This window comes from Oncorhynchus masou, unplaced genomic scaffold, assembly GCF_036934945.1.
Source record: "Oncorhynchus masou masou isolate Uvic2021 unplaced genomic scaffold, UVic_Omas_1.1 unplaced_scaffold_1416, whole genome shotgun sequence".
NCBI classification, from domain to species: Eukaryota; Metazoa; Chordata; class Actinopteri; order Salmoniformes; family Salmonidae; genus Oncorhynchus; species Oncorhynchus masou.
This window is the reverse complement of record NW_027004106.1, coordinates 14103-41657: the sequence shown is the minus strand read 5'-3', so window position 1 is coordinate 41657 and position 27555 is coordinate 14103. Positions and strand designations below refer to the sequence as shown.

At 39.3% G+C, this 27555-nt stretch overlaps 1 pseudogene; it reads right to left on the bottom strand.

The window, feature by feature from the left end:
• Positions 1–27555, bottom strand: part of LOC135530778 (plexin-B2-like) — a 67134-nt pseudogene that overhangs the window by 26222 nt on the left and 13357 nt on the right.

Genomic DNA, 27555 nt, shown 5'->3' with positions numbered 1-27555 from the left:
TCGTCAACCTCTGGACTACAGGGACATGCAATCATTTGTAAAAGCAGATATGATTATCTCAATATTGATATTAATTCTATCAATATCAATGCACTATAATTGTCTTTTCTCTCTGAGGAGACATCATAGTCACAAAGCAGAATACATTTGTTTGTTTGTTTGTCCTTTTTCTCTCCAATTTCGTGGTATTCAATTGGTAGTTATAGTCTTGTTTCATCGCTGCAAATCCCATACAGACTCGGGAGAGGCGAAGGTCGAGAGCTGTGTGTCCTCCGAAACACAACCCAACCAAGCCGCACTGCTTCTTGACCACTTAACCTGGAAGCCAGCCGGACCAATGTGTCGGAGGAAACACCGTACACCTGGCGACCGTGTCAGCGTGCACTGTGCCCGACCTGCCACAGGGGTCGCTAGTGCGCAATGAGACAAGGATATCCCTGCCGGCCCAAACCCTCCCCTAACCTGAACGACGCTGGGCCAATTGTGCGCCGTCCCATTGGTCTCCCAGGCGCGGCCAGCTGCGACAGAGCCTGGACTCGAACCCAGAATTTCTAGTGGCACAGCTAAGACCACTGTGCCACTCGGGAGGCTGAAGCAGAATAACATTTACGCCACAATGGCCCACAGAAAACAATAAGCGAGTATTACTAGAAATAACCCAAAAAACTACTAGACAGTAACCATGACAACACAACCCCATAAGAGTAGTGTTACTGTTCTTTACCGTAACGATGATGATGGAGGTTTCAGTGATGATGTTCTTGGTCAGTTCATTGAAGAATGGGTCGGGGTGGTACTCAAAGGAATTCAGTTCCTCTATCACGTTGTCTAGCTGGAGGAAGGCCCTAAAGGACTGGGTCTCAGAGGACCTGTTCACCACTGGACTGTCAAACAACAGCACAGTGTCGTTCTTACCTACGGCATGCTGGATGAACTGGAGAGGAGGGCAGAGAGAGAGAGAAGAGAGAGAGAGAGAAAGATATTTCATTCCTGGCAGGACACTGGCTGTGTTTAGTCTCACAGAGAAGTCTGTAGTCACAGACAAAAACCTACAACTCACTGAGTCACTGTTGACATGCTAGCTAACTGCCATGGATAATATCACAGCTCGAGTACTGTACACTAGGACATGCTAGCTACTGCCATGGATAATATCACAGCTCGAGTACTGTACACTAGGACATGCTAGCTACTGCCATGGATAATACCACAGCTAGGAGTACTGTACACTAGGACATGCTAGTTACCTGCCATGGATAATACCACAGCTAGGAGTACTGTACACTAGGACATGCTAGCTACTGCCATGGATAATACCACAGCTAGGAGTACTGTACACTAGGACATGCTAGCTACTGCCATGGATAATACCACAGCTAGGAGTACTGTACACTAGGACATGCTAACTACTGCCATGGATAATACCACAGCTAGGAGTACTGTACACTAGGACATGCTAGCTACTGCCATGGATAATACCACAGCTAGGAGTACTGTACACTAGGACATGCTAGCTACCTGCCATGGATAATACCACAGCTAGGAGTACTGTACACTAGGACATGCTAGCTACTGCCATGGATAATACCACAGCTAGGAGTACTGTACACTAGGACATGCTAGCTACTGCCATGGATAATACCACAGCTAGGAGTACTGTAGACTAGGACATGCTAGCTACTGCCATGGATAATATCACAGCTAGGAGTACTGTACACTAGGACATGCTAGCTACCTGCCATGGATAATAGCACAGCTAGAGTACTGTAGACTAGGACATGCTAGCTACCTGCCATGGATAATAGCACAGCTGTACTGTACACTAGGACATGCTAGCTACCTGCCATGGATAATAGCACAGCTAGAGTACTGTAGACTAGGACATGCTAGCTACCTGCCATGGATAATAGCACAGCTGTACTGTACACTAGAGGGATTAGAATACACTACTGGCAGGAAACAGAGAACTTGTGGAATGGTATACTAACCTCAATGGGAGTGGACTCTAGAATGGATAACATGTAATGTATTGTATAATAGGAGTGGACTCTAGAATGGATAACATGTATTGTATAATAGGAGTGGACTCTAGAATGGATAACATGTAATGTATTGTATAATAGGAGTGGACTCTAGAATGATAACATTAGGTGTATTGTATAATAGGAGTGGACTCTAGAATGATAACATTAGGTGTATTGTATAATAGGAGTGGACTCTAGAATGGATAACATGTAATGTATAATAGGAGTGGACTCTAGAATGATGTAATGTAATGTATAATAGGAGTGGACTCTAGAATGGATAACATGCAATATATTGTATAATAGGAGGGGACTCTAGAATGGATAACATGTAATGTATAATAGGAGTGGACTCTAGAATGATAACATGTAATGTATTGTATAATAGGAGGGGACTCTAGAATGGATAACATGTAATGTATTGTATAATAGGAGGGGACTCTAGAATGATAACATGCAATGTATTGTTTAATAGGAGGGGACTCTAGAATGATAACATGCAATGTATTGTTTAATAGGAGGGGACTCAAGAATGATAAAATGCAATGTATTGTTTAATAAGAGGGGACTCTAGAATGATAACATGCAATGTATTGTTTAATAGGAGGGGACTCAAGAATGATAAAATGCAATGTATTGTTTAATAGGAGGGGACTCTAGAATGATAACATGCAATATATTGTATAATAGGAGGGGACTCTAGAATGGATAACATGTAATGTATAATAGGAGTGGACTCTAGAATGATGTAATGTAATGTATAATAGGAGTGGACTCTAGAATGGATAACATGTAATGTATTGTATAATAGGAGGGGACTCTAGAATGATAAAATGCAATGTATTGTTTAATAGGAGGGGACTCTAGAATGATAACATGCAATGTATTGTTTAATAGGAGGGGACTCTAGAATGATAACATGCAATGTATTGTATAATAGGAGGGGACTCTAGAATGATAACATGCAATGTATTGTATAATAGGAGGGGACTCTAGAATGAAAACTTTAGGTGTATTGTATAATAGGAGGGGACTCTAGAATGATAACTTTAGGTGTATTGTATAATAGGAGGGGACTCTAGAATGATAACTTTAGGTGTATTGTAATAGTAGTGAGTAGTGTGTACTGACCTCAACGGGAGGGGACTGAGAGAAGTCATCAGCAGAGGGCAGCACCTTCATGATGGCTCTCTGATGAGGTCAACCTTCCTAACCACTGCCCACACACACGATCCTCCTGCCTCCACTGAAACACCAGACAACACACACGTCAGCTCTCAATACAACACACACAATCCTACTGCAACTCTGTTGGCTGAGCTCCCTGCTTGTGCCATCAAACCTGTGCAACTCAGCAGAACGCTGCAGCCCCCTGAGGTTCAACCTTCCTAACTTCCCCCATGTCAGCCCCCTGAGGTTCAACCTTCCTAACTTCTCCCATGTCAGCCCCCTGAGATTCAACCTTCCTAACTTCTCCCATGTCAGCCCCCTGATGTTCAACCTTCCTAACTTCTCCCATGTCAGCCCCCTGATGTTCAACCTTCCTAACTTCTCCCATGTCAGCCCCCTGAGGTTCAACCTTCCTAACTTCTCCCATGTCAGCCCCCTGATGTTCAACCTTCCTAACTTCTCCCATGTCAGCCCCCTGAGGTTCAACCTTCCTAACTTCTCCCATGTCAGTCCGCTCCTCCACACACTGCACTGGGTTCCAGTCAAAGCTGAATCCACCACAAGACCCTGGTACTTACCTACGGAGCAGCAAGAGGACCTGACCCTCCCTACCTTCAGGCTATGTTCAAACCCTACATCCCAACCAGAGTACTCTGTTCAGCCACCTCTGGTCTCTTGGCTCTCCTACCCCTACGGGAGGGCAGCTCCAGCTCAGCCCAGTCCAACCTCTTCTCTGTCCTGGCACCCCAATGGTGGAACCAGCTTCCCCCTGAAGCTCGGACAGCAGAGTCCCTGTCCGTCTTCTGAAAACATCTTTTGTGAACCAACGCTCATACTTGACTCTTTTCTCTCTTACTAGCTGGGACTTTGAAGATATAGACAGATGAAACATGTACTTCCAGTACTATGACTGATTTATTTTTATTTAACTAGGCAAGTCAGTTAAGAACAAATTCTCATTTTCAATGACGGCCTAGGAACAGTGGGTTAACTGCCTTGTTCAGGGGCAGAACGACAGATTTTTACCTTGTCAGCTCGCGGATTCAATCTTGCAACCTCCCAGTTACCTGTCCAACACTCTAACCACGAGGCTACCTGCCACCCCATGTGGTTGTCCCACCTAGCCATCTCAAGATGACGGCACTAACTATGCGGCTCTGGATAAGAACGTCTGCTAAATGACTAACATGTAATCCTCCTGCCTCCACTGAAACACTAGACGACGACACCATATATCAGGGTCATGTTAGGAAGCACAACACAGAAGAAACCTCTTGAAACGTTTTGAAAGAGGAGACACGACCTGAATGTGTCCAATAAGATACGGCCATTTAATTATCCGCTTCAAAGTGTTTTGCATTCAACTCAAGCTTGGCTTAAAGAGGCGCTTTGACTTCCACCCTCTCTGGGGCACTGTGGACTCCACTCACCATACGAAGCTGGTCTTGGGGCTGTAGTCCGTGAGTTTGGGGTTCTCAGAGTACTGGAAGTTGGAAGTGACAGGGATGTCCTTGGTGGTGCTCTTCCCATACTTCACCGAGACTCTCAGGGACTCCAATGGAACCTTTTGTCCCTTGTATACACCTGTCTCACAGGTGATCTCACTGCCAAACAACAACCTGAGGGAGAAACGGGGACAGAGAGCATCATGGGAAAGGTCAAACTGGGGTCATAGTGTTGAGGGGAGAGAAGGTAATCTCAAAGGAACAAATTTACTGTATAAGAAGTGAATAGGACATGACTCAGGCAACCTGTCCAGACAGCAACCTGCAGGGGTTGGAAGACTCAAGTATGATCATCCTTACACTTCACAGGGTGTTCCCCCCACGGTGACAATGATATCATCCTTGTTTGCCGTATCCAGGTGTTTCCCAGAGATAGTGATGATTGTTCCCCCGGCCACAGGGCCCTTCAGGGGGGAAACTGTCTCAGGGATGGGGTCCTGGAGGGGATAAGAGATGAGACATCAGTGATAAGGAAACATACTTAGGTCCTGGACCTTTTCTTGACTGCATGACCTGACAAGGAAAAACTCCTCTCCATTCTATATGGTTATTTAGCAGATGTTTTCATCCAAAGTGCTTTACAGTTAACAACCCAGAGCCCACTGTCCAACAACCCAGAGCCCACTGTCCAACAACCCAGAGCCCACTGTCCAACAACCCAGAGCCCACTGTCCAACAACCCAGAGTCCACTGTCCAACAACCCAGAGCCCACTGTCCAACAACCCAGAGCCCACTGTCTAACAACCCAGAGCCCACTGTCTAACAACCCAGAGCCCACTGTCTAACAACCCAGAGCCCACTGGAACCACCAGTTAGACCTCATGTCACGTCCCATTCCCCTTCACTGGTTTATCACCACAACACAGCTGCTGAACACCACTTAGTATTTTATCACCACAACAGCAGTACTTTATCACCACAACACAGCTACTGAACACCACTTAGTATTTTATCACCACAACACAGCTACTGAACACCACAGCTACTGAACACCACAACACAGCTACTGAACACCACTTTATCATCACAACTACTGAACACCACAACACAGCTACTGAGCCCCACTTGAACACCACAACAAGAGCCAGAGAGAGCAAACGAGAGCCAGAGAGCGCAAACGAGAGCCAGAGAGAGCAAACGAAAGCCAGAGAGAGCAAACGAGAGCCAGAGAGAGCAAAATAATGTTATGTTCCCTAGAAAATCTGAAGCTTTGATCAAATCTATAAGAAGGATAAGTAGCTCAGTACATTCTCATGGGGACATTGTTATTTTGGCAGAAACAAACAAACAAGAAAATACGAACCCCAAAATAAATTAGTGTAAATATTTACCATGAAGTGAAATAAAACCACATCTATAATGGGAGCCTGAGTCAATCATTATACTCGTTAAACTCCCCTGTTAAATTCTGTTTCCTTTCAACAGATGATATTCTGAATTCTAAGAGCATCTCCTAAGAACTAAGTACATTGATGAACGTGGAGATGTAAAACCAGCAGAGAGAGACTAACATCGTGGCTGTCTGAGCACTGAGCAGAGCTTCAACCACACTAAGAGCCATGTACAGTATGAAACGTCAGATCACTCCTGCAGTGTGACTCTTACAACAGTTAGGATTCATGTTGGGGTAAAGAATGGCCCTGTAGCTGTATGAAACGTACCCTGTAAGTGAAGAGGACCTCTGAACGTCCTCTCCTGCCCCCCTCCACCTCCACCTCCACTACCCCCTGGTTGATGGGACCTGGGTTGTCCACTGAAGACCGGACCGGACCGATCTCACACACAACACTGGAGAAGACACAGAACAGCTGGAGTAAGACAAAGGCCCGGTTTCTCCACCACACACACAAGCAGACATACTGTACATCGAAATGTTGTGTTTAATGAAACATGTTATTCGCTGGACATAAAAGTCCATTACAGGCAGGGCCGGTCCTTGCCGTTCTGGCAAGACCAAAAATGCCACCCCCCCCTTTCACAAACCGAGAATAGTCCCAGTAAGCAAAATTATGTTGAAAAGACATCTAAAATATGTATTTTCTAGACGTTTAAAATCAGGTTCATTTTCGGTTGTGAATTAAAGTTGAAAAGACCGAAGCAGTCAATAGTTTGGACACCTACTGTACTCATTCAAGGGTTTTTCTTTATTTATTATTTTCTACATTGTAGAATTATAGTCAAGACAACACTAGGAAATAACACATATGGAATCATGTAGTAACCAAAACACGTGAATCAAAATACATGTTATATTTGAGATTGTTAAAAAGTCGCCACCCTTTGCCTTGATCTTGTCAACTTGTCAAAAATGGACGGAAACAAACCCCCCCCCACTACTATCACTATACCTGGTGGAGACAGAGTATCTGTCCCCCTGGTGAACACAGTCCACTCCAGCCACCGTCACCTTCTTAATGTCCTCCTTCTTTATGCCCAGGTTAGACCCTTTAATGGTCACCACTATCCCCCCCGTTCAGAGGCCCGAAGTTCGAGGGATGATCTGTGGGGAAGAGAGAGAGAGAGGGGATGATTTAGATGAGTGTGTAGTGTTATAGTAGAACAGTCGTTACAGTAGTAGATCAGTGTGTATATAGTAGAACAGTCGTTACAGTAGTAGTTCAGTGTGTATATAGTAGTGAACAGTCATTACAGTAGTAGTTCAGTGTGTATATAGTAGTGAACAGTCATTACAGTAGTAGTTCAGTGTGTATATAGTAGTGAACAGTCGTTACAGTAGTAGTTCAGTGTGTATATAGTAGAACAGTCATTACAGTAGTAGTTCAGTGTGTATATAGTAGAACAGTCATTACAGTAGTAGTTCAGTGTGTATATAGTAGTGAACAGTCAGTTTACAGTAGTAGTTCAGTGTGTATATAGTAGAACAGTCATTACAGTAGTAGTTCAGTGTGTATATAGTAGTAGAACAGTCATTACAGTAGTAGTTCAGTGTGTATATAGTAGTGAACAGTCGTTACAGTAGTAGTTCAGTGTGTATATAGTAGAACAGTCGTTACAGTAGTAGTTCAGTGTGTATATAGTAGTGAACAGTCATTACAGTAGTAGTTCAGTGTGTATATAGTAGTAAACAGTCGTTACAGTAGTAGTTCAGTGTGTATATAGTAGTGAACAGTCATTACAGTAGTAGTGTGTATATAGTTCAGTGAACAGTCAGTGTGTATATATAGTAGTGAACAGTCGTTACAGTAGTAGTTCAGTGTGTATATAGTAGAACAGTCATTACAGTAGTAGTTCAGTGTGTATATAGTAGAACAGTCATTACAGTAGTAGTTCAGTGTGTATATAGTAGTGAACAGTCGTTACAGTAGTAGTTCAGTGTGTATATAGTAGAACAGTCATTACAGTAGTAGTTCAGTGTGTATATAGTAGTGAACAGTCGTTACAGTAGTAGTTCAGTGTGTATATAGTAGAACAGTCATTACAGTAGTAGTTCAGTGTGTATATAGTAGAACAGTCATTACAGTAGTAGTTCAGTGTGTATATAGTAGAACAGTCATTACAGTAGTAGTTCAGTGTGTATATTGTAGAACAGTCACAGTAGTAGTTCAGTATATAGTGAACAGTCATTACAGTAGTAGTTCAGTGTGTATATAGTAGTGAACAGTCATTACAGTAGTAGTTCAGTGTGTATATAGTAGAACAGTCATTACAGTAGTAGTTCAGTGTGTATATAGTAGTGAACAGTCGTTACAGTAGTAGTTCAGTGTGTATATAGTAGTGAACAGTCATTAGTTCAGTAGTAGTTCAGTGTGTATATAGTAGTGAACAGTCAGTAGTAGTACAGTAGTAGTTCAGTGTGTATATAGTAGAACAGTCGTTACAGTAGTAGTTCAGTGTGTATATAGTAGAACAGTCATTACAGTAGTAGTTCAGTGTGTATATAGTAGAACAGTCATTACAGTAGTAGTTCAGTGTGTATATAGTAGTGAACAGTCATTACAGTAGTAGTTCAGTGTGTATATAGTAGTGAACAGTCGTTACAGTAGTAGTTCAGTGTGTATATAGTAGAACAGTCATTACAGTAGTAGTTCAGTGTGTATATAGTAGTGAACAGTCGTTACAGTAGTAGTTCAGTGTGTATATAGTAGTGAACAGTCATTACAGTAGTAGTTCAGTGTGTATATAGTAGTGAACAGTCGTTACAGTAGTAGTTCAGTGTGTATATAGTAGAACAGTCATTACAGTAGTAGTTCAGTGTGTATATAGTAGTGAACAGTCGTTACAGTAGTAGTTCAGTGTGTATATAGTAGAACAGTCATTACAGTAGTAGTTCAGTGTGTATATAGTAGTGAACAGTCATTAGTTCAGTAGTAGTTCAGTGTGTATATAGTAGTGAACAGTCAGTTACAGTAGTAGTTCAGTGTGTATATAGTAGTGAACAGTCAGTTACAGTAGTAGTTCAGTGTGTATATAGTAGTGAACAGTCGTTACAGTAGTAGTTCAGTGTGTATATAGTAGTGAACAGTCATTACAGTAGTAGTTCAGTGTGTATATAGTAGAACAGTCATTACAGTAGTAGTTCAGTGTGTATATAGTAGTGAACAGTCGTTACAGTAGTAGTTCAGTGTGTATATAGTAGTGAACAGTCATTACAGTAGTAGTTCAGTGTGTATATAGTAGTGAACAGTCATTACAGTAGTAGTTCAGTGTGTATATAGTAGTGAACAGTCATTACAGTAGTAGTTCAGTGTGTATATAGTAGAACAGTCATTACAGTAGTAGTTCAGTGTGTATATAGTAGTGAACAGTCATTACAGTAGTAGTTCAGTGTGTATATAGTAGTGAACAGTCATTACAGTAGTAGTTCAGTGTGTATATAGTAGAACAGTCATTACAGTAGTAGTTCAGTGTGTATATAGTAGAACAGTCATTACAGTAGTAGTTCAGTGTGTATATAGTAGAACAGTCATTACAGTAGTAGTTCAGTGTGTATATAGTAGTGAACAGTCGTTACAGTAGTAGTTCAGTGTGTATATAGTAGTGAACAGTCGTTACAGTAGTAGTTCAGTGTGTATATAGTAGTGAACAGTCAGTTACAGTAGTAGTAGTTCAGTGTGTATATAGTAGAACAGTCATTACAGTAGTAGTTCAGTGTGTATATAGTAGAACAGTCATTACAGTAGTAGTTCAGTGTGTATATAGTAGTGAACAGTCATTACAGTAGTAGTTCAGTGTGTATATAGTAGTGAACAGTCGTTACAGTAGTAGTTCAGTGTGTATATAGTAGTGAACAGTCATTACAGTAGTAGTTCAGTGTGTATATAGTAGTGAACAGTCGTTACAGTAGTAGTTCAGTGTGTATAGTAGTAACAGTCGTTACAGTAGTAGTTCAGTGTGTATATAGTAGTGAACAGTCATTACAGTAGTAGTTCAGTGTGTATATAGTAGTGAACAGTCATTACAGTAGTAGTTCAGTGTGTATATAGTAGTGAACAGTCATTACAGTAGTAGTTCAGTGTGTATATAGTAGAACAGTCATTACAGTAGTAGTTCAGTGTGTATATAGTTCAGTAGTAGTTCAGTGTGTATAGTAGTGAACAGTCATTACAGTAGTAGTTCAGTGTGTGTAGTAGTTCAGTAGTAGAACAGTCATTACAGTAGTAGTTCAGTGTGTATATAGTAGAACAGTCGTTACAGTAGTAGTTCAGTGTGTATATAGTAGTGAACAGTAGTAGTTCAGTGTGTATATAGTAGAACAGTCATTAGTAGTTCAGTGTGTATATAGTAGTGAACAGTCATTATAGTAGTAGTTCAGTGTGTATATAGTAGAACAGTCATTACAGTAGTAGTTCAGTGTGTATATAGTAGAACAGTCATTACAGTAGTAGTTCAGTGTGTATATAGTAGTCATTACAGTAACAGTCATTAGTAGTTCAGTGTGTATATAGTAGTAGTCAGTGTGTATATAGTAGTGAACAGTCGTTACAGTAGTAGTTCAGTGTGTATATAATAGAACAGTCATTACAGTAGTAGTTCAGTGTGTATATAGTAGAACAGTCATTACAGTAGTAGTCCAGTGTGTATATAGTAGTGAACAGTCATTACAGTAGTAGTTCAGTGTGTATATAGTAGAACAGTCGTTACAGTAGTAGTTCAGTGTGTATATAGTAGTGAACAGTAGTAGTTCATTACAGTAGTAGTTCAGTGTGTATATAGTAGTGTAACAGTCGTTACAGTAGTAGTTCAGTGTGTATATAGTAGTGAACAGTCATTACAGTAGTAGTTCAGTGTGTATATAGTAGAACAGTCGTTACAGTAGTAGTTCAGTGTATATAGTAGTGAACAGTAGTAGTAGTTCAGTGTGTATATAGTAGTGAACAGTCATTACAGTAGTAGTTCAGTAGTAGTTCAGTGTAGTATATAGTAGTGAACAGTCGTCATTACAGTAGTAGTTCAGTGTGTATATAGTAGTGAACAGTCGTTACAGTCAGTATATAGTAGTAGTAGTGTGTATATAGTAGTGAACAGTCACAGTAGTAGTTCAGTGTATATAGTAGTGAACAGTAGTAGTTCAGTGTTACAGTATAGTAGTAGTAGTGAACAGTCGTTACAGTAGTAGTTCAGTGTGTATATAGTAGTGAACAGTCGTTACAGTAGTAGTTCAGTGTGTATATAGTGTGATATAGTAGAACAGTAGTGAACAGTCATTACAGTAGTAGTTCAGTGTGTATATAGTAGAACAGTCATTACAGTAGTAGTTCAGTGTGTATATAGTAGAACAGTCATTACAGTAGTAGTTCAGTGTGTATATAGTAGTGAACAGTCATTACAGTAGTAGTTCAGTGTGTATATAGTAGAACAGTCATTACAGTAGTAGTTCAGTGTGTATATAGTAGTGAACAGTCATTACAGTAGTAGTGTGTATATAGTAGAACAGTCATTACAGTAGTAGTTCAGTGTGTATATAGTAGTGAACAGTCATTACAGTAGTAGTTCAGTGTGTATATAGTAGTCGTCAGTGTAGTATATATAGTAGTGAACAGTCGTTACAGTAGTAGTTCAGTGTGTATATAGTAGTGAACAGTCGTTACAGTAGTAGTTCAGTGTGTATATAGTAGTGAACAGTCGACAGTAGTAGTTCAGTGTGTATATAGTTAACAGTCATTACAGTAGTAGTTCAGTGTGTATATAGTAGAACAGTCATTACAGTAGTAGTTCAGTGTGTATATAGTAGTGAACAGTCATTACAGTAGTAGTTCAGTGTGTATATAGTAGTGAACAGTCGTTACAGTAGTAGTTCAGTGTGTATATAGTAGAACAGTCATTACAGTAGTAGTTCAGTGTGTATATAGTAGAACAGTCATTACAGTAGTAGTTCAGTGTGTATATAGTAGAACAGTCAGTTACAGTAGTAGTTCAGTGTGTATATAGTAGTGAACAGTCAGTAGTACAGTAGTAGTTCAGTGTGTATATAGTAGTGAACAGTCATTACAGTAGTAGTTCAGTGTGTATATAGTAGTGAACAGTCATTACAGTAGTAGTTCAGTGTGTATATAGTAGTGAACAGTCATTACAGTAGTAGTTCAGTGTGTATATAGTAGTGAACAGTCGTTACAGTAGTAGTTCAGTGTGTATATAGTAGTGAACAGTCGTTACAGTAGTAGTTCAGTGTGTATATAGTAGAACAGTGTGTATATAGTAGTGAACAGTTACAGTAGTAGTTCAGTGTGTATATAGTAGAACAGTCATTACAGTAGTAGTTCAGTGTGTATATAGTAGTGAACAGTCAGTTACAGTAGTAGTTCAGTGTGTATATAGTAGAACAGTCATTACAGTAGTAGTTCAGTGTGTATATAGTAGAACAGTCATTACAGTAGTAGTTCAGTGTGTATATAGTAGTGAACAGTCATTACAGTAGTAGTTCAGTGTGTATATAGTAGTGAACAGTCGTTACAGTAGTAGTTCAGTGTGTATATAGTAGTGAACAGTCATTACAGTAGTAGTTCAGTGTGTATATAGTAGAACAGTCAGTTACAGTAGTAGTTCAGTGTGTATATAGTAGAACAGTCATTAACAGTGTGTATATAGTAGTGAACAGTCATTACAGTAGTAGTTCAGTGTGTATATAGTAGTGAACAGTCGTTACAGTAGTAGTTCAGTGTAGTATATGTGTAGTAGTGAACAGTCATTACAGTAGTAGTTCAGTGTGTATATAGTAGAACAGTCATTACAGTAGTAGTTCAGTGTGTATATAGTAGTGAACAGTCATTACAGTAGTAGTTCAGTGTGTATATAGTAGTGAACAGTCGAACAGTAGTAGTTCAGTGTGTATATAGTAGAACAGTAGTAGTAGTCAGTGTGTATATAGTAGTGAACAGTCAGTTACAGTAGTAGTTCAGTGTGTATATAGTAGTGAACAGTCATTACAGTAGTAGTTCAGTGTGTATATAGTAGAACAGTCATTACAGTAGTAGTTCAGTGTGTATATAGTAGTGAACAGTCGTTACAGTAGTAGTTCAGTGTGTATATAGTAGAACAGTCATTACAGTAGTAGTTCAGTGTGTATATAGTGAACAGTCATTACAGTAGTAGTTCAGTGTGTATATAGAAGTGAACAGTCATTAAAGTAGTAGTTCAGTGTGTATATAGTAGTGAACAGTCATTACAGTAGTAGTTCAGTGTGTATATAGTAGAACAGTCATTACAGTAGTAGTTCAGTGTGTATATAGTAGAACAGTCATTACAGTAGTAGTTCAGTGTGTATATAGTAGAACAGTCGTTACAGTAGTAGTTCAGTGTGTATATAGTAGAACAGTCATTACAGTAGTAGTTCAGTAGTAGTAGTTCAGTGTGTATATAGTAGAACAGTCATTACAGTAGTAGTTCAGTGTGTATATAGTAGTGAACAGTCGTTAGTTCAGTAGTAGTTACAGTAGTAGTTCAGTGTGTATATAGTAGAACAGTCATTAACAGTGTGTATATAGTAGTGAACAGTCATTACAGTAGTAGTTCAGTGTGTATATAGTAGTGAACAGTCATTACAGTAGTAGTTCAGTGTGTATATAGTAGTGAACAGTCATTACAGTAGTAGTTCAGTGTGTATATAGTAGTGAACAGTCATTACAGTAGTAGTTCAGTGTGTATATAGTAGTGAACAGTCATTACAGTAGTAGTTCAGTGTGTATATAGTAGTGAACAGTCATTACAGTAGTAGTTCAGTGTGTATATAGTAGAACAGTCATTACAGTAGTAGTTCAGTGTGTATATAGTAGTGAACAGTCATTACAGTAGTAGTTCAGTGTGTATATAGTAGTGAACAGTGTGTATAGTAGTAGAACAGTCATTACAGTAGTAGTTCAGTGTGTATATAGTAGTCGTTACAGTAGTAGTTCAGTGTGTATATAGTAGTGAACAGTTACAGTAGTAGTTCAGTGTGTATATAGTAGAACAGTCGTTACAGTAGTAGTTCAGTGTGTATATAGTAGTGAACAGTCATTACAGTAGTAGTTCAGTGTGTATATAGTAGAACAGTCATTACAGTAGTAGTTCAGTGTGTATATAGTAGTGAACAGTCATTACAGTAGTAGTTCAGTGTGTATATAGTAGAACAGTCATTACAGTAGTAGTTCAGTGTGTATATAGTAGAACAGTCATTACAGTAGTAGTTCAGTGTGTATATAGTAGAACAGTCATTACAGTAGTAGTTCAGTGTGTATATAGTAGTGAACAGTCATTACAGTAGTAGTTCAGTGTGTATATAGTAGTGAACAGTCATTACAGTAGTAGTTCAGTGTGTATATAGTAGAACAGTCATTACAGTAGTAGTTCAGTGTGTATATAGTAGTGAACAGTCGTTACAGTAGTAGTTCAGTGTGTATATAGTAGTGAACAGTAGTAGTAGTTCAGTGTGTATATAGTAGTGAACAGTCGTTACAGTAGTAGTTCAGTGTGTATATAGTAGTGAACAGTCATTACAGTAGTAGTTCAGTGTGTATATAGTAGAACAGTCATTACAGTAGTAGTTCAGTGTGTGTGTATATAGTAGAACAGTCATTACAGTAGTAGTTCAGTGTGTATATAGTAGTGAACAGTCATTACAGTAGTAGTTCAGTGTGTATATAGTAGAACAGTCATTACAGTAGTAGTTCAGTGTGTATATAGTAGAACAGTCATTACAGTAGTAGTTCAGTGTGTATATAGTAGTGAACAGTCATTACAGTAGTAGTTCAGTGTGTATATAGTAGAACAGTCATTAAGTAGTAGTTCAGTGTGTATATAGTAGAACAGTCATTACAGTAGTAGTTCAGTGTGTATATAGTAGAACAGTCATTACAGTAGTAGTTCAGTGTGTATATAGTAGAACAGTCATTACAGTAGTAGTTCAGTGTGTATATAGTAGTGAACAGTCATTACAGTAGTAGTTCAGTGTGTATATAGTAGAACAGTCATTACAGTAGTAGTTCAGTGTGTATATAGTAGTGAACAGTCGTTACAGTAGTAGTTCAGTGTGTATATAGTAGTGAACAGTCATTACAGTAGTAGTTCAGTGTGTATATAGTAGTGAACAGTCATTACAGTAGTAGTTCAGTGTGTATATAGTAGTGAACAGTCATTACAGTAGTAGTTCAGTGTGTATATAGTAGTGAACAGTCATTACAGTAGTAGTTCAGTGTGTATATAGTAGTGAACAGTCGTTACAGTAGTAGTTCAGTGTGTATATAGTAGAACAGTCATTACAGTAGTAATTCAGTGTGTATATAGTAGTGAACAGTCGTTACAGTAGTAGTTCAGTGTGTATATAGTAGTGAACAGTCGTTACAGTAGTAGTTCAGTGTGTATATAGTAGTGAACAGTCATTACAGCAGTAGTTCAGTGTGTATATAGTAGAACAGTCGTTACAGTAGTAGTTCAGTGTGTAGTAGTTCAGTGTGTATATAGTAGTGAACAGTAGAACAGTCATTACAGTAGTAGTTCAGTGTGTATATAGTAGAACAGTCATTACAACAGTCATTACAGTAGTAGTTCAGTGTGTATATAGTAGAACAGTCATTACAGTAGTAGTTCAGTGTGTATATAGTAGAACAGTCATTACAGTAGTAGTTCAGTGTGTATATAGTAGAACAGTCATTACAGTAGTAGTTCAGTGTGTATATAGTAGAACAGTCGTTACAGTAGTAGTTCAGTGTGTATATAGTAGAACAGTCATTACAGTAGTAGTTCAGTGTGTATATAGTAGAACAGTCGTTACAGTAGTAGTTCAGTGTGTATATAGTAGTGAAGTTCAGTGTGTTACAGTAGTAGTTCAGTGTGTATATAGTAGAACAGTCGTTACAGTAGTAGTTCAGTGTGTATATAGTAGTGAACAGTCGTTACAGTAGTAGTTCAGTGTGTATATAGTAGTGAACAGTCGTTACAGTAGTAGTTCAGTGTGTATATAGTAGTGAACAGTCATTACAGTAGTAGTTCAGTGTGTATATAGTAGTGAACAGTCATTACAGTAGTAGTTCAGTGTGTATATAGTAGTGAACAGTCACAGTAGTAGTTCAGTATATAGTAGTGAACAGTCAGTAGTAGTTCAGTGTGTATATAGTAGTGAACAGTCATTACAGTAGTAGTTCAGTGTGTATATAGTAGTAGTGAACAGTCATTACAGTAGTAGTTCAGTGTGTATATAGTAGTGAACAGTCAGTTACAGTAGTAGTTCAGTGTGTATATAGTAGTGAACAGTCATTACAGTAGTAGTTCAGTGTGTATATAGTAGTGAACAGTCATTACAGTAGTAGTTCAGTGTGTATATAGTAGTGAACAGTCATTACAGTAGTAGTTCAGTGTGTATATAGTAGTGAACAGTCGTTACAGTAGTAGTTCAGTGTGTATATAGTAGTGAAGTAGTTCAGTGTGTATATAGTAGTGAACAGTCATTACAGTAGTAGTTCAGTGTGTATATAGTAGTGAACAGTCATTACAGTAGTAGTTCAGTGTGTATATAGTAGAACAGTCATTACAGTAGTAGTTCAGTGTGTATATAGTAGTGAACAGTCATTACAGTAGTAGTTCAGTGTGTATATAGTAGTGAACAGTCGTTACAGTAGTAGTTCAGTGTGTATATAGTAGTGAACAGTCGTTACAGTAGTAGTTCAGTGTGTATATAGTAGAACAGTCATTACAGTAGTAGTTCAGTGTGTATATAGTAGTGAACAGTCATTACAGTAGTAGTTCAGTGTGTATATAGTAGTGAACAGTCATTACAGTAGTAGTTCAGTGTGTATATAGTAGTCAACAGTAGTAGTTCAGTGTGTATATAGTAGAACAGTCAGTGTGTATATAGTAGTATATAGTAGTGAACAGTCGTTACAGTAGTAGATCAGTGTGTATATAGTAGAACAGTCGTTACAGTAGTAGTTCAGTGTGTATATAGTAGTGAACAGTCATTACAGTAGTAGTTCAGTGTGTATATAGTAGTGAACAGTCGTTACAGTAGTAGTTCAGTGTGTATATAGTAGTGAACAGTCGTTACAGTAGTAGTTCAGTGTGTATATAGTAGAACAGTCATTACAGTAGTAGTTCAGTGTGTATATAGTAGTGAACAGTCGTTACAGTAGTAGTTCAGTGTGTATATAGTAGTGAACAGTCGTTACAGTAGTAGTTCAGTGTGTATATAGTAGAACAGTCATTACAGTAGTAGTTCAGTGTGTATATAGTAGAACAGTCATTACAGTAGTAGTTCAGTGTGTATATAGTAGAACAGTCATTACAGTAGTAGTTCAGTGTGTATATAGTAGTGAACAGTCATTACAGTAGTAGTTCAGTGTGTATATAGTAGAACAGTCATTACAGTAGTAGTTCAGTGTGTATATAGTAGAACAGTCATTACAGTAGTAGTTCAGTGTGTATATAGTAGTGAACAGTCATTATATAGTAGTAAGTTCAGTGTGTATATAGTAGTGAACAGTCGTTACAGTAGTAGTTCAGTGTGTATATAGTAGAACAGTCATTACAGTAGTAGTTCAGTGTGTATATAGTAGTCATTACAGTAGTAATCAGTGTGTATATAGTAGTGAACAGTCGTTACAGTAGTAGTTCAGTGTGTATATAGTAGTGAACAGTCAGTTACAGTAGTAGTTCAGTGTGTATATAGTAGAACAGTCATTACAGTAGTAGTTCAGTGTGTATATAGTAGAACAGTCATTACAGTAGTAGTTCAGTGTGTATATAGTAGAACAGTCATTACAGTAGTAGTTCAGTGTGTATATAGTAGTGAACAGTCATTACAGTAGTAGTTCAGTGTGTATATAGTAGAACAGTCATTACAGTAGTAGTTCAGTGTGTATATAGTAGTGAACAGTCATTACAGTAGTAGTTCAGTGTGTATATAGTAGTGAACAGTCGTTACAGTAGTAGTTCAGTGTGTATATAGTAGAACAGTCGTTACAGTAGTAGTTCAGTGTGTATATAGTAGAACAGTCATTACAGTAGTAGTTCAGTGTGTATATAGTAGAACAGTCATTACAGTAGTAGTTCAGTGTGTATATAGTAGTGAACAGTCAGTTACAGTAGTAGTTCAGTGTGTATATAGTAGAACAGTCATTACAGTAGTAGTTCAGTGTGTATATAGTAGAACAGTCATTACAGTAGTAGTTCAGTGTGTATATAGTAAGTGAACAGTCATTACAGTAGTAGTTCAGTGTGTATATAGTAGAACAGTGTGTATAGTAGATCAGTGTAGTATAGTGTGTATATAGAAACAGTCATTACAGTAGTAGTTCAGTGTGTATATAGTAGTGAACAGTCGTTACAGTAGTAGTTCAGTGTGTATATAGTAGTGAACAGTCGTTACAGTAGTAGTTCAGTGTGTATATAGTAGTGAACAGTCGAAGTAGTAGTTCAGTGTGTATATAGTAGTGAACAGTCATTACAGTAGTAGTTCAGTGTGTATATAGTAGTGAACAGTCGTTACAGTAGTAGTTCAGTGTGTATATAGTAGAACAGTCATTACAGCAGTAGTTCAGTGTGTATATAGTAGAACAGTCATTACAGTAGTAGTTCAGTGTGTATATAGTAGAACAGTCGTTACAGTAGTAGTTCAGTGTGTATATAGTAGTGAACAGTCATTACAGTAGTAGTTCAGTGTGTATATAGTAGTGAACAGTCGTTACAGTAGTAGTTCAGTGTGTATATAGTAGAACAGTCATTACAGTAGTAGTTCAGTGTGTATATAGTAGTGAACAGTCGTTACAGTAGTAGTTCAGTGTGTATATAGTAGTGAACAGTCGTTACAGTAGTAGTTCAGTGTGTATATAGTAGAACAGTCGTTACAGTAGTAGTTCAGTGTGTATATAGTAGTGAACAGTCATTACAGTAGTAGTTCAGTGTGTATATAGTAGAACAGTCATTACAGTAGTAGTTCAGTGTGTATATAGTAGTGAACAGTCATTACAGTAGTAGTTCAGTGTGTATATAGTAGAACAGTCATTACAGTAGTAGTTCAGTGTGTATATAGTAGAACAGTCATTACAGTAGTAGTTCAGTGTGTATATAGTAGAACAGTCATTACAGTAGTAGTTCAGTGTGTATATAGTAGTGAACAGTCGTTACAGTAGTAGTTCAGTGTGTATATAGTAGTGAACAGTCGTTACAGCAGTAGTTCAGTGTGTATATAGTAGAACAGTCATTACAGTAGTAGATCAGTGTGTATATAGTAGTGAACAGTCATTACAGTAGTAGATCAGTGTGTATATAGTAGTGAACAGTCATTACAGTAGTAGATCAGTGTGTATATAGTAGTGAACAGTCATTACAGTAGTAGTTCAATGTGTATATAGTAGAACAGTCGTTACAGTAGTAGTTCAGTGTGTATATAGTAGAACAGTCGTTACAGTAGTAGTTCAGTGTGTATATAGTAGTGAACAGTCATTACAGTAGTAGTTCAGTGTGTATATAGTAGAACAGTCATTACAGTAGTAGTCCAGTGTGTATATAGTAGTGAACAGTCATTACAGTAGTAGTTCAGTGTGTATATAGTAGAACAGTCGTTACAGTAGTAGTTCAGTGTGTATATAGTAGTGAACAGTCATCACAGTAGTAGTTCAGTGTGTATATAGTAGTGAACAGTCGTTACAGTAGTAGTTCAGTGTGTATATAGTAGTGAACAGTCGTTACAGTAGTAGTTCAGTGTGTATATAGTAGTGAACAGTCGTTACAGTAGTAGATCAGTGTGTATATAGTAGTGAACAGTCGTTACAGTAGTAGTTCAGTGTGTATATAGTAGAACAGTCGTTACAGTAGTAGTTCAGTGTGTATATAGTAGTGAACAGTCATTACAGTAGTAGTTCAGTGTGTATATAGTAGAAGTCATTACAGTAGTAGTTCAGTGTGTATATAGTAGTGAACAGTCATTACAGTAGTAGTTCAGTGTGTATATAGTAGTGAACAGTCGTTACAGTAGTAGATCAGTGTGTATATAGTAGAACAGTCATTACAGTAGTAGTTCAGTGTGTATATAGTAGAACAGTCATTACAGTAGTAGTTCAGTGTGTATATAGTAGAACAGTCGTTACAGTAGTAGTTCAGTGTGTATATAGTAGAACAGTCATTACAGTAGTAGTTCAGTGTGTATATAGTAGAACAGTCATTACAGTAGTAGTTCAGTGTGTATATAGTAGAACAGTCATTACAGTAGTAGTTCAGTGTGTATATAGAAGTGAACAGTCGTTACAGTAGTAGATCAGTGTGTATATAGTAGAACAGTCGTTACAGTAGTAGTTCAGTGTGTATATAGTAGTGAACAGTCATTACAGTAGTAGTTCAGTGTGTATATAGTAGTGAACAGTCGTTACAGTAGTAGTTCAGTGTGTATATAGTAGTGAACAGTCGTTACAGTAGTAGTTCAGTGTGTATATAGTAGAACAGTCGTTACAGTAGTAGTTCAGTGTGTATATAGTAGTGAACAGTCATTACAGTAGTAGTTCAGTGTGTATATAGTAGTGAACAGTCATTACAGTAGTAGTTCAGTGTGTATATAGTAGGTCATTACAGTAGTAGTTCAGTGTGTATATAGTAGAACAGTCATTACAGTAGTAGATCAGTGTGTATATAGTAGTGAACAGTCGTTACAGTAGTAGATCAGTGTGTATATAGTAGAACAGTCGTTACAGTAGTAGTTCAGTGTGTATATAGTAGTGAACAGTCATTACAGTAGTAGTTCAGTGTGTATATAGTAGTGAACAGTCGTTACAGTAGTAGTTCAGTGTGTATATAGTAGTGAACAGTCATTACAGTAGTAGTTCAGTGTGTATATAGTAGAACAGTCGTTACAGTAGTAGTTCAGTGTGTATATAGTAGTGAACAGTCGTTACAGTAGTAGTTCAGTGTGTATATAGTAGTGAACAGTCATTACAGTAGTAGTTCAGTGTGTATATAGTAGAACAGTCATTACAGTAGTAGTTCAGTGTGTATATAGTAGAACAGTCATTACAGTAGTAGTTCAGTGTGTATATAGTAGTGAACAGTCATTACAGTTAGTTCAGTAGTAGTTCAGTGTGTATATAGTAGTGAACAGTCGTTACAGTAGTAGTTCAGTGTGTATATAGTAGAACAGTCATTACAGCAGTAGTTCAGTGTGTATATAGTAGAACAGTCATTACAGTAGTAGTTCAGTGTGTATATAGTAGAACAGTCGTTACAGTAGTAGTTCAGTGTGTATATAGTAGTGAACAGTCATTACAGTAGTAGTTCAGTGTGTATATAGTAGAAGTCATTACAGTAGTAGTTCAGTGTGTATATAGTAGAACAGTCATTACAGTAGTAGTTCAGTGTGTATATAGTAGTGAACAGTCATTACAGTAGTAGTTCAGTGTGTATATAGTAGTGAACAGTCGTTACAGTAGTAGTTCAGTGTGTATATAGTAGAACAGTCATTACAGTAGTAGTTCAGTGTGTATATAGTAATGAACAGTCGTTACAGTAGTAGTTCAGTGTGTATATAGTAGTGAACAGTCGTTACAGTAGTAGTTCAGTGTGTATATAGTAGAACAGTCGTTACAGTAGTAGTTCAGTGTGTATATAGTAGAACAGTCATTACAGTAGTAGTTCAGTGTGTATATAGTAGAACAGTCATTACAGTAGTAGTTCAGTGTGTATATAGTAGTGAACAGTCATTACAGTAGTAGTTCAGTGTGTATATAGTAGAACAGTCATTACAGTAGTAGTTCAGTGTGTATATAGTAGAACAGTCATTACAGCAGTAGTTCAGTGTGTATATAGTAGAACAGTCATTACAGTAGTAGTTCAGTGTATATAGTAGTAACAGTCATTACAGTAAGTTCAGTGTGTATATAGTAGAACAGTCATTACAGTAGTAGTTCAGTGTGTATATAGTAGTGAACAGTCATTACAGTAGTAGTTCAGTGTGTATATAGTAGTTCAACAGTCGTTACAGTAGTAGTTCAGTGTGTATATAGTAGTGAACAGTAGTAGTTCAGTTATATAGTAGAACAGTCAGTAGTAGTGTGTATATAGTAGAACAGTCATTACAGTAGTAATTCAGTGTGTATATAGTAGTGAACAGTCGTTACAGTAGTAGTTCAGTGTGTATATAGTAGTGAACAGTCATTACAGTAGTAGTTCAGTGTGTATATAGTAGAACAGTCATTACAGTAGTAGTTCAGTGTGTATATAGTAGTGAACAGTCGTTACAGTAGTAGTTCAGTGTGTATATAGTAGTGAACAGTCATTACAGTAGTAGTTCAGTGTGTATATAGTAGTGAACAGTCATTACAGTAGTAGTTCAGTGTGTATATAGTAGAACAGTCATTACAGTAGTAGTTCAGTGTGTATATAGTAGTGAACAGTCATTACAGTAGTAGTTCAGTGTGTATATAGTAGAACAGTCATTACAGTAGTAGTTCAGTGTGTATATAGTAGAACAGTCATTACAGTAGTAGTTCAGTGTGTATATAGTAGAACAGTCATTACAGTAGTAGTTCAGTGTGTATATAGTAGAACAGTCATTACAGTAGTAGTTCAGTGTGTATATAGTAGAACAGTCATTACAGTAGTAGTTCAGTGTGTATATAGTAACAGTCATTACAGTAACAGTGTGTATATAGTAGAACAGTCATTACAGTAGTAGTTCAGTGTGTATATAGTAGTGAACAGTCATTACAGTAGTAGTTCAGTGTGTATATAGTAGTGAACAGTCGTTACAGTAGTAGTTCAGTGTGTATATAGTAGTGAACAGTCGTTACAGTAGTAGTTCAGTGTGTATATAGTAGAACAGTCATTACAGTAGTAGTTCAGTGTGTATATAGTAGTGAACAGTCATTACAGTAGTAGTTCAGTGTGTATATAGTAGTGAACAGTCATTACAGTAGTAGTTCAGTGTGTATATAGTAGTGAACAGTCGTTACAGTAGTAGTTCAGTGTGTATATAGTAGAACAGTCATTACAGTAGTAGTTCAGTGTGTATATAGTAGTGAACAGTCATTACAGTAGTAGTTCAGTGTGTATATAGTAGTGAACAGTCATTACAGTAGTAGTTCAGTGTGTATATAGTAGTGAACAGTCATTACAGTAGTAGTTCAGTGTGTATATAGTAGAACAGTCATTACAGTAGTAGTTCAGTGTGTATATAGTAGTGAACAGTCAGTTACAGTAGTAGTTCAGTGTGTATATAGTAGTGAACAGTCATTACAGTAGTAGTTCAGTGTGTATATAGTAGTGAACAGTCATTACAGTAGTAGTGAACAGTGTGTATATAGTAGTGAACAGTCATTACAGTAGTAGGTCAGTGTGTATATAGTAGTGAACAGTCGTTACAGTAGTAGTTCAGTGTGTATATAGTAGAACAGTCGTTACAGTAGTAGTTCAGTGTGTATATAGTAGTGAACAGTCATTACAGTAGTAGTTCAGTGTGTATATAGTAGTGAACAGTCGTTACAGTAGTAGTTCAGTGTAGGGGTGGCCGATTTCATGTTATAGCAATCGGTAATCGGCATTTTGGACACCGATCATGGCTGATTACATTGCACTCAACGGGGAGACTGCGTGGCAGACTGACCACCTGTTATGCAAGTGCAAGGTAAGTTGCTAGCTAGCATTAAACTTATTTTATAAAAAAACATCAATCTTAACATAATCACTAGTTAACTACACATGGTTGACGATATTACTAGTTTATCTCGCTTGTCCTGCGTTGCATATAATCGATGCGGTGCCTGTTAATTTATCATCAAATCACAGCCTACTTCCCCAAACGGGTGATTTAACAAGCAGTCGTTGCACCAATGTATCTAACCATAAACATCAATGCCTTTCTTAAAATCAATACACGAGTACATTTTTTAAACCTGCATATTTAGTTAAATTGCCTGCTTACATGAATTTATTTTAACTAGGGAAATTGTGTCACTTCTCTTACGTTCTGTGCAAGCAGAGTCAGGGAATATGCAGCAGTTTGGGCCGCCTTGCTCGTTGTGAACTGTGTCGAGACCATTTCTTCCTAACAAAGACCGTAATTATTTTGCCAGAATTTTACATAATTATGATTTAACATTGAAGGTTGTGCAATGAAACAGCAATATTTAGACATAGGGTACCCGCGCATTTGATAAAATACGGAACGGTTCCGTATTTCACTGAAAAAATAAACATTTTGTTTTTGAAATTATTGTTTCCGGATTTGACCATATTAATGCCATAAGGCTCGTATTTCTGTGTGTTATTTATGTTATAATTAAGTCTATGATTTGATATTGGATAGAGCAGTCTGACTGAGCGGTGGTAGGCAGCAGCAGGCTTGTAGGCATTCATTCAAACACTTTCCTGCAGTTGCCAGCAGCTCTCCACAATGCTTCATTGGGCTGTTTATGACTTCAAGACTATCAACTCCCGAGATTAGGCTGGCAATACTAAAGTGCCTATAAGAACATGCAATAGTCAAAGGTATATGAAATACAAATGGTATAGAGGGAAATAGTCCTATAATTCCTATAATAACTACAACCTAAAACGTCTTACCTGGGAATATTGAAGACTCATGTTAAAAGGAAACACCAGCTTTCATATGTTCTCATGTTCTGAGCAAGGAACTGAAACATTAGCTTTTTTACATGGCACATATTGCACTTTTACTTTCTTCTCCAACACTTTATTTTTGCATTATTTAAACCAAATTGAACATGGGAAAGTTGAGGAGGACAGCATGTGTAAGAGAAGAGTAAGACAGTGACAGCTAAAGGGAAGAAGACAGGAAGGAAGAGTGCACCAGACAGAGGAGAACACCTCTAGTGATAATCAGAGACAGAGACTATTCTCACCTCAGTGATGTTGGGGTTGGGGCACTGCACTGGTTCCTGGGACTGGCACAATTCTCTGTACACACAGGACCTCATGTTGGCACACCACACACAGCTGTATTTGGGGTCGGCATTCTTACACAGGCTGCAGTCCTCACGACCCAGAGAACAGTTATACAACACCACTAAGAGATGGAGAGGAGGAGGGAGAGAAGGAGGATAGAGTGAGAGGAGAGAGAGGAGATGGAAGAATAGGAGAGAGGAAGGGGAGAGGAGGAGGATAGAGAGAGAGAAGGTAGAATGGGAGAGAGGAGGAGGGGGAGAGAAGAGGGTAGAATGGAGAGAGGAGGAGGGAGAGTAGGTAGAGAAGAGCAGGGGAGAGGTGGAGGATAGAGTAAGAGGAGAGAGAGGAGAGGAGAGGGTAGAATGGGAGAGGGGGGGAAGAAGAGGGTAGAATGGAGAGAGGAGGAGGGAGAGTAGGTAGAGAAGAGCAGGGGAGAGGTGGAGGATAGAGTGAGAGGAGAGAGAGGAGAGGAGAGGGTAGAATGGGAGGGGGGGGGAAGAGGGTAGAATGGGAGAGGAGCAGGGGGAGAGAGAAGAGGGTAGAATGGAGAGAGGAGGAGGGAGAGTAGGTAGAGAAGAGCAGGGGAGAGGTGGGGGATAGAGTGAGAGGAGAGGGTAGAATGGGAGAGAGGAGGAGGGGGAGAGAGAAGAGGGTAGAATGGAGGAGGAGGGAGAGTAGGTAGAGAAGAGCAGGGGAGAGGTGGAGGATAGAGTGAGAGAGAGAGAGGAGAGGGAGAGGGGGTAGAATGGGAGGGGGAGAAGAGGGTAGAATGGGAGAGGAGGAGGGAGAGTAGGTAGAGAAGAGCAGGGGAGAGGTGGGGGATAGAGTGAGAGGAGAGGGTAGAATGGGAGAGAGGAGGAGGGGGAGAGAGAAGAGGGTAGAATGGAGGAGGAGGGAGAGTAGGTAGAGAAGAGCAGGGGAGAGGTGGAGGATAGAGTGAGAGGAGAGAGAGGGTAGAATGGGAGAGAGGAGGAGGGGGAGAGAGAAGAGGGTAGAATGGAGAGAGGAGGAGGGAGAGTAGGTAGAGAAGAGCAGGGGAGAGGTGGAGGATAGAGTGAGAGGAGAGAGAGGAGAAGGTAGAATGGGAGAGAGGAGCAGGGGGAGAGAGAAGAGGGTAGAATGGAGAGAGGAGGAGGGAGAGTAGGTAGAGAAGAGCAGGGGAGAGGTGGAGGATAGAGAGAGGAGAGAGTGGAGAGGGTAGAATGGGAGAGAGGAGGAGGGAGAGTAGGTAGAGAAGAGCAGGGGAGAGGTGGAGGATAGAGAGAGGGGAGAGAGAAGAGGGTAGAATGGGAGAGAGAAGGAGGGAGAGTAGGTAGAGAAGAGCAGGGGAGAGGTGGAGGATAGAGAGAGGAGAGAGTGGAGAGGGTAGAATGGGAGAGAGGAGGAGGGAGAGTAGGTAGAGAAGAGCAGGGGAGAGGTGGAGGATAGAGAGAGGGGGTTGAGAGAAGAGGGTAGAATGGGAGAGAGAAGGAGGGAGAGTAGGTAGAGAAGAGCAGGGGAGAGGTGGAGGATAGAGAGAGGAGAGAGTGGAGAGGGTAGAATGGGAGAGAGGAGGAGGGAGAGTAGGTAGAGAAGAGCAGGGGAGAGGTGGAGGATAGAGAGAGGGGAGAGAGAAGAGGGTAGAATGGGAGAGAGGAGGAGGGAGAGTAGGTAGAGAAGAGCAGGGGAGAGGTGGAGGATAGAGAGAGGAGAGAGAGAAGAGGGTAGAATGGGAGAGAGGAGGAGGGAGAGTAGGTAGAGAAGAGCAGGGGAGAGGTGGAGGATAGAGGGAGGAGAGGGTAGAATGGGAGAGAGGAGGAGGGAGAGTAGGTAGAGAAGAGCAGGGGAGAGGTGGAGGATAGAGAGAGGGGAGAGAGAAGAGGGTAGAATGGGAGTGAGGAGGAGGGAGAGTAGGTAGAGAAGAGCAGGGGAGAGGTGGAGGATAGAGAGAGGAGAGAGAGGAGAGGGTAGAATGGGAGAGAGAAGGAGGGAGAGTAGGTAGAGAAGAGCAGGGGAGAGGTGGAGGATAGAGAGAGGAGAGAGAGGAGAGGGTAGAACGGGAGAGAGGAGGAGGGGAGAGAAGCAGGGGGGGGGTTGAGAGAAGGGGAAAGAGATGAAACAACGACTCCATACCAATAACCCACCAGTCTGTACAGGGTTCACATCTTATTCAAATAAGCTTGAACTTTGTCCCAAAAATGTATGAATAATAATAATGGCTGAATATTAAACATGTCCAATACTGGGGTTATCCAACGCAGGTCCATTAAGGTGAAAGAGTTGAAATGGATCAACTTGTGTTCAGACAGTTGTTTGAACAGTGCATTGAACAGCAGCGCTGCATCAACTCCAGTGTGTCAGACGGTCTGACTCACCAGTCAGAGTGCTGTCAATCTTCTTCTCTGTGTCTCGGTCTTTGATGTGGAAGGACACATTGACCTCCTGCTCCTTGTCGTAGGCAAACTAACACACAGGATATACACAACAGAGAAAACTGACATCTGAGTTACTGAGGGCCAGAGACATGTCAAAACACACTTGCTGGCTCTTTCTCTCGCTC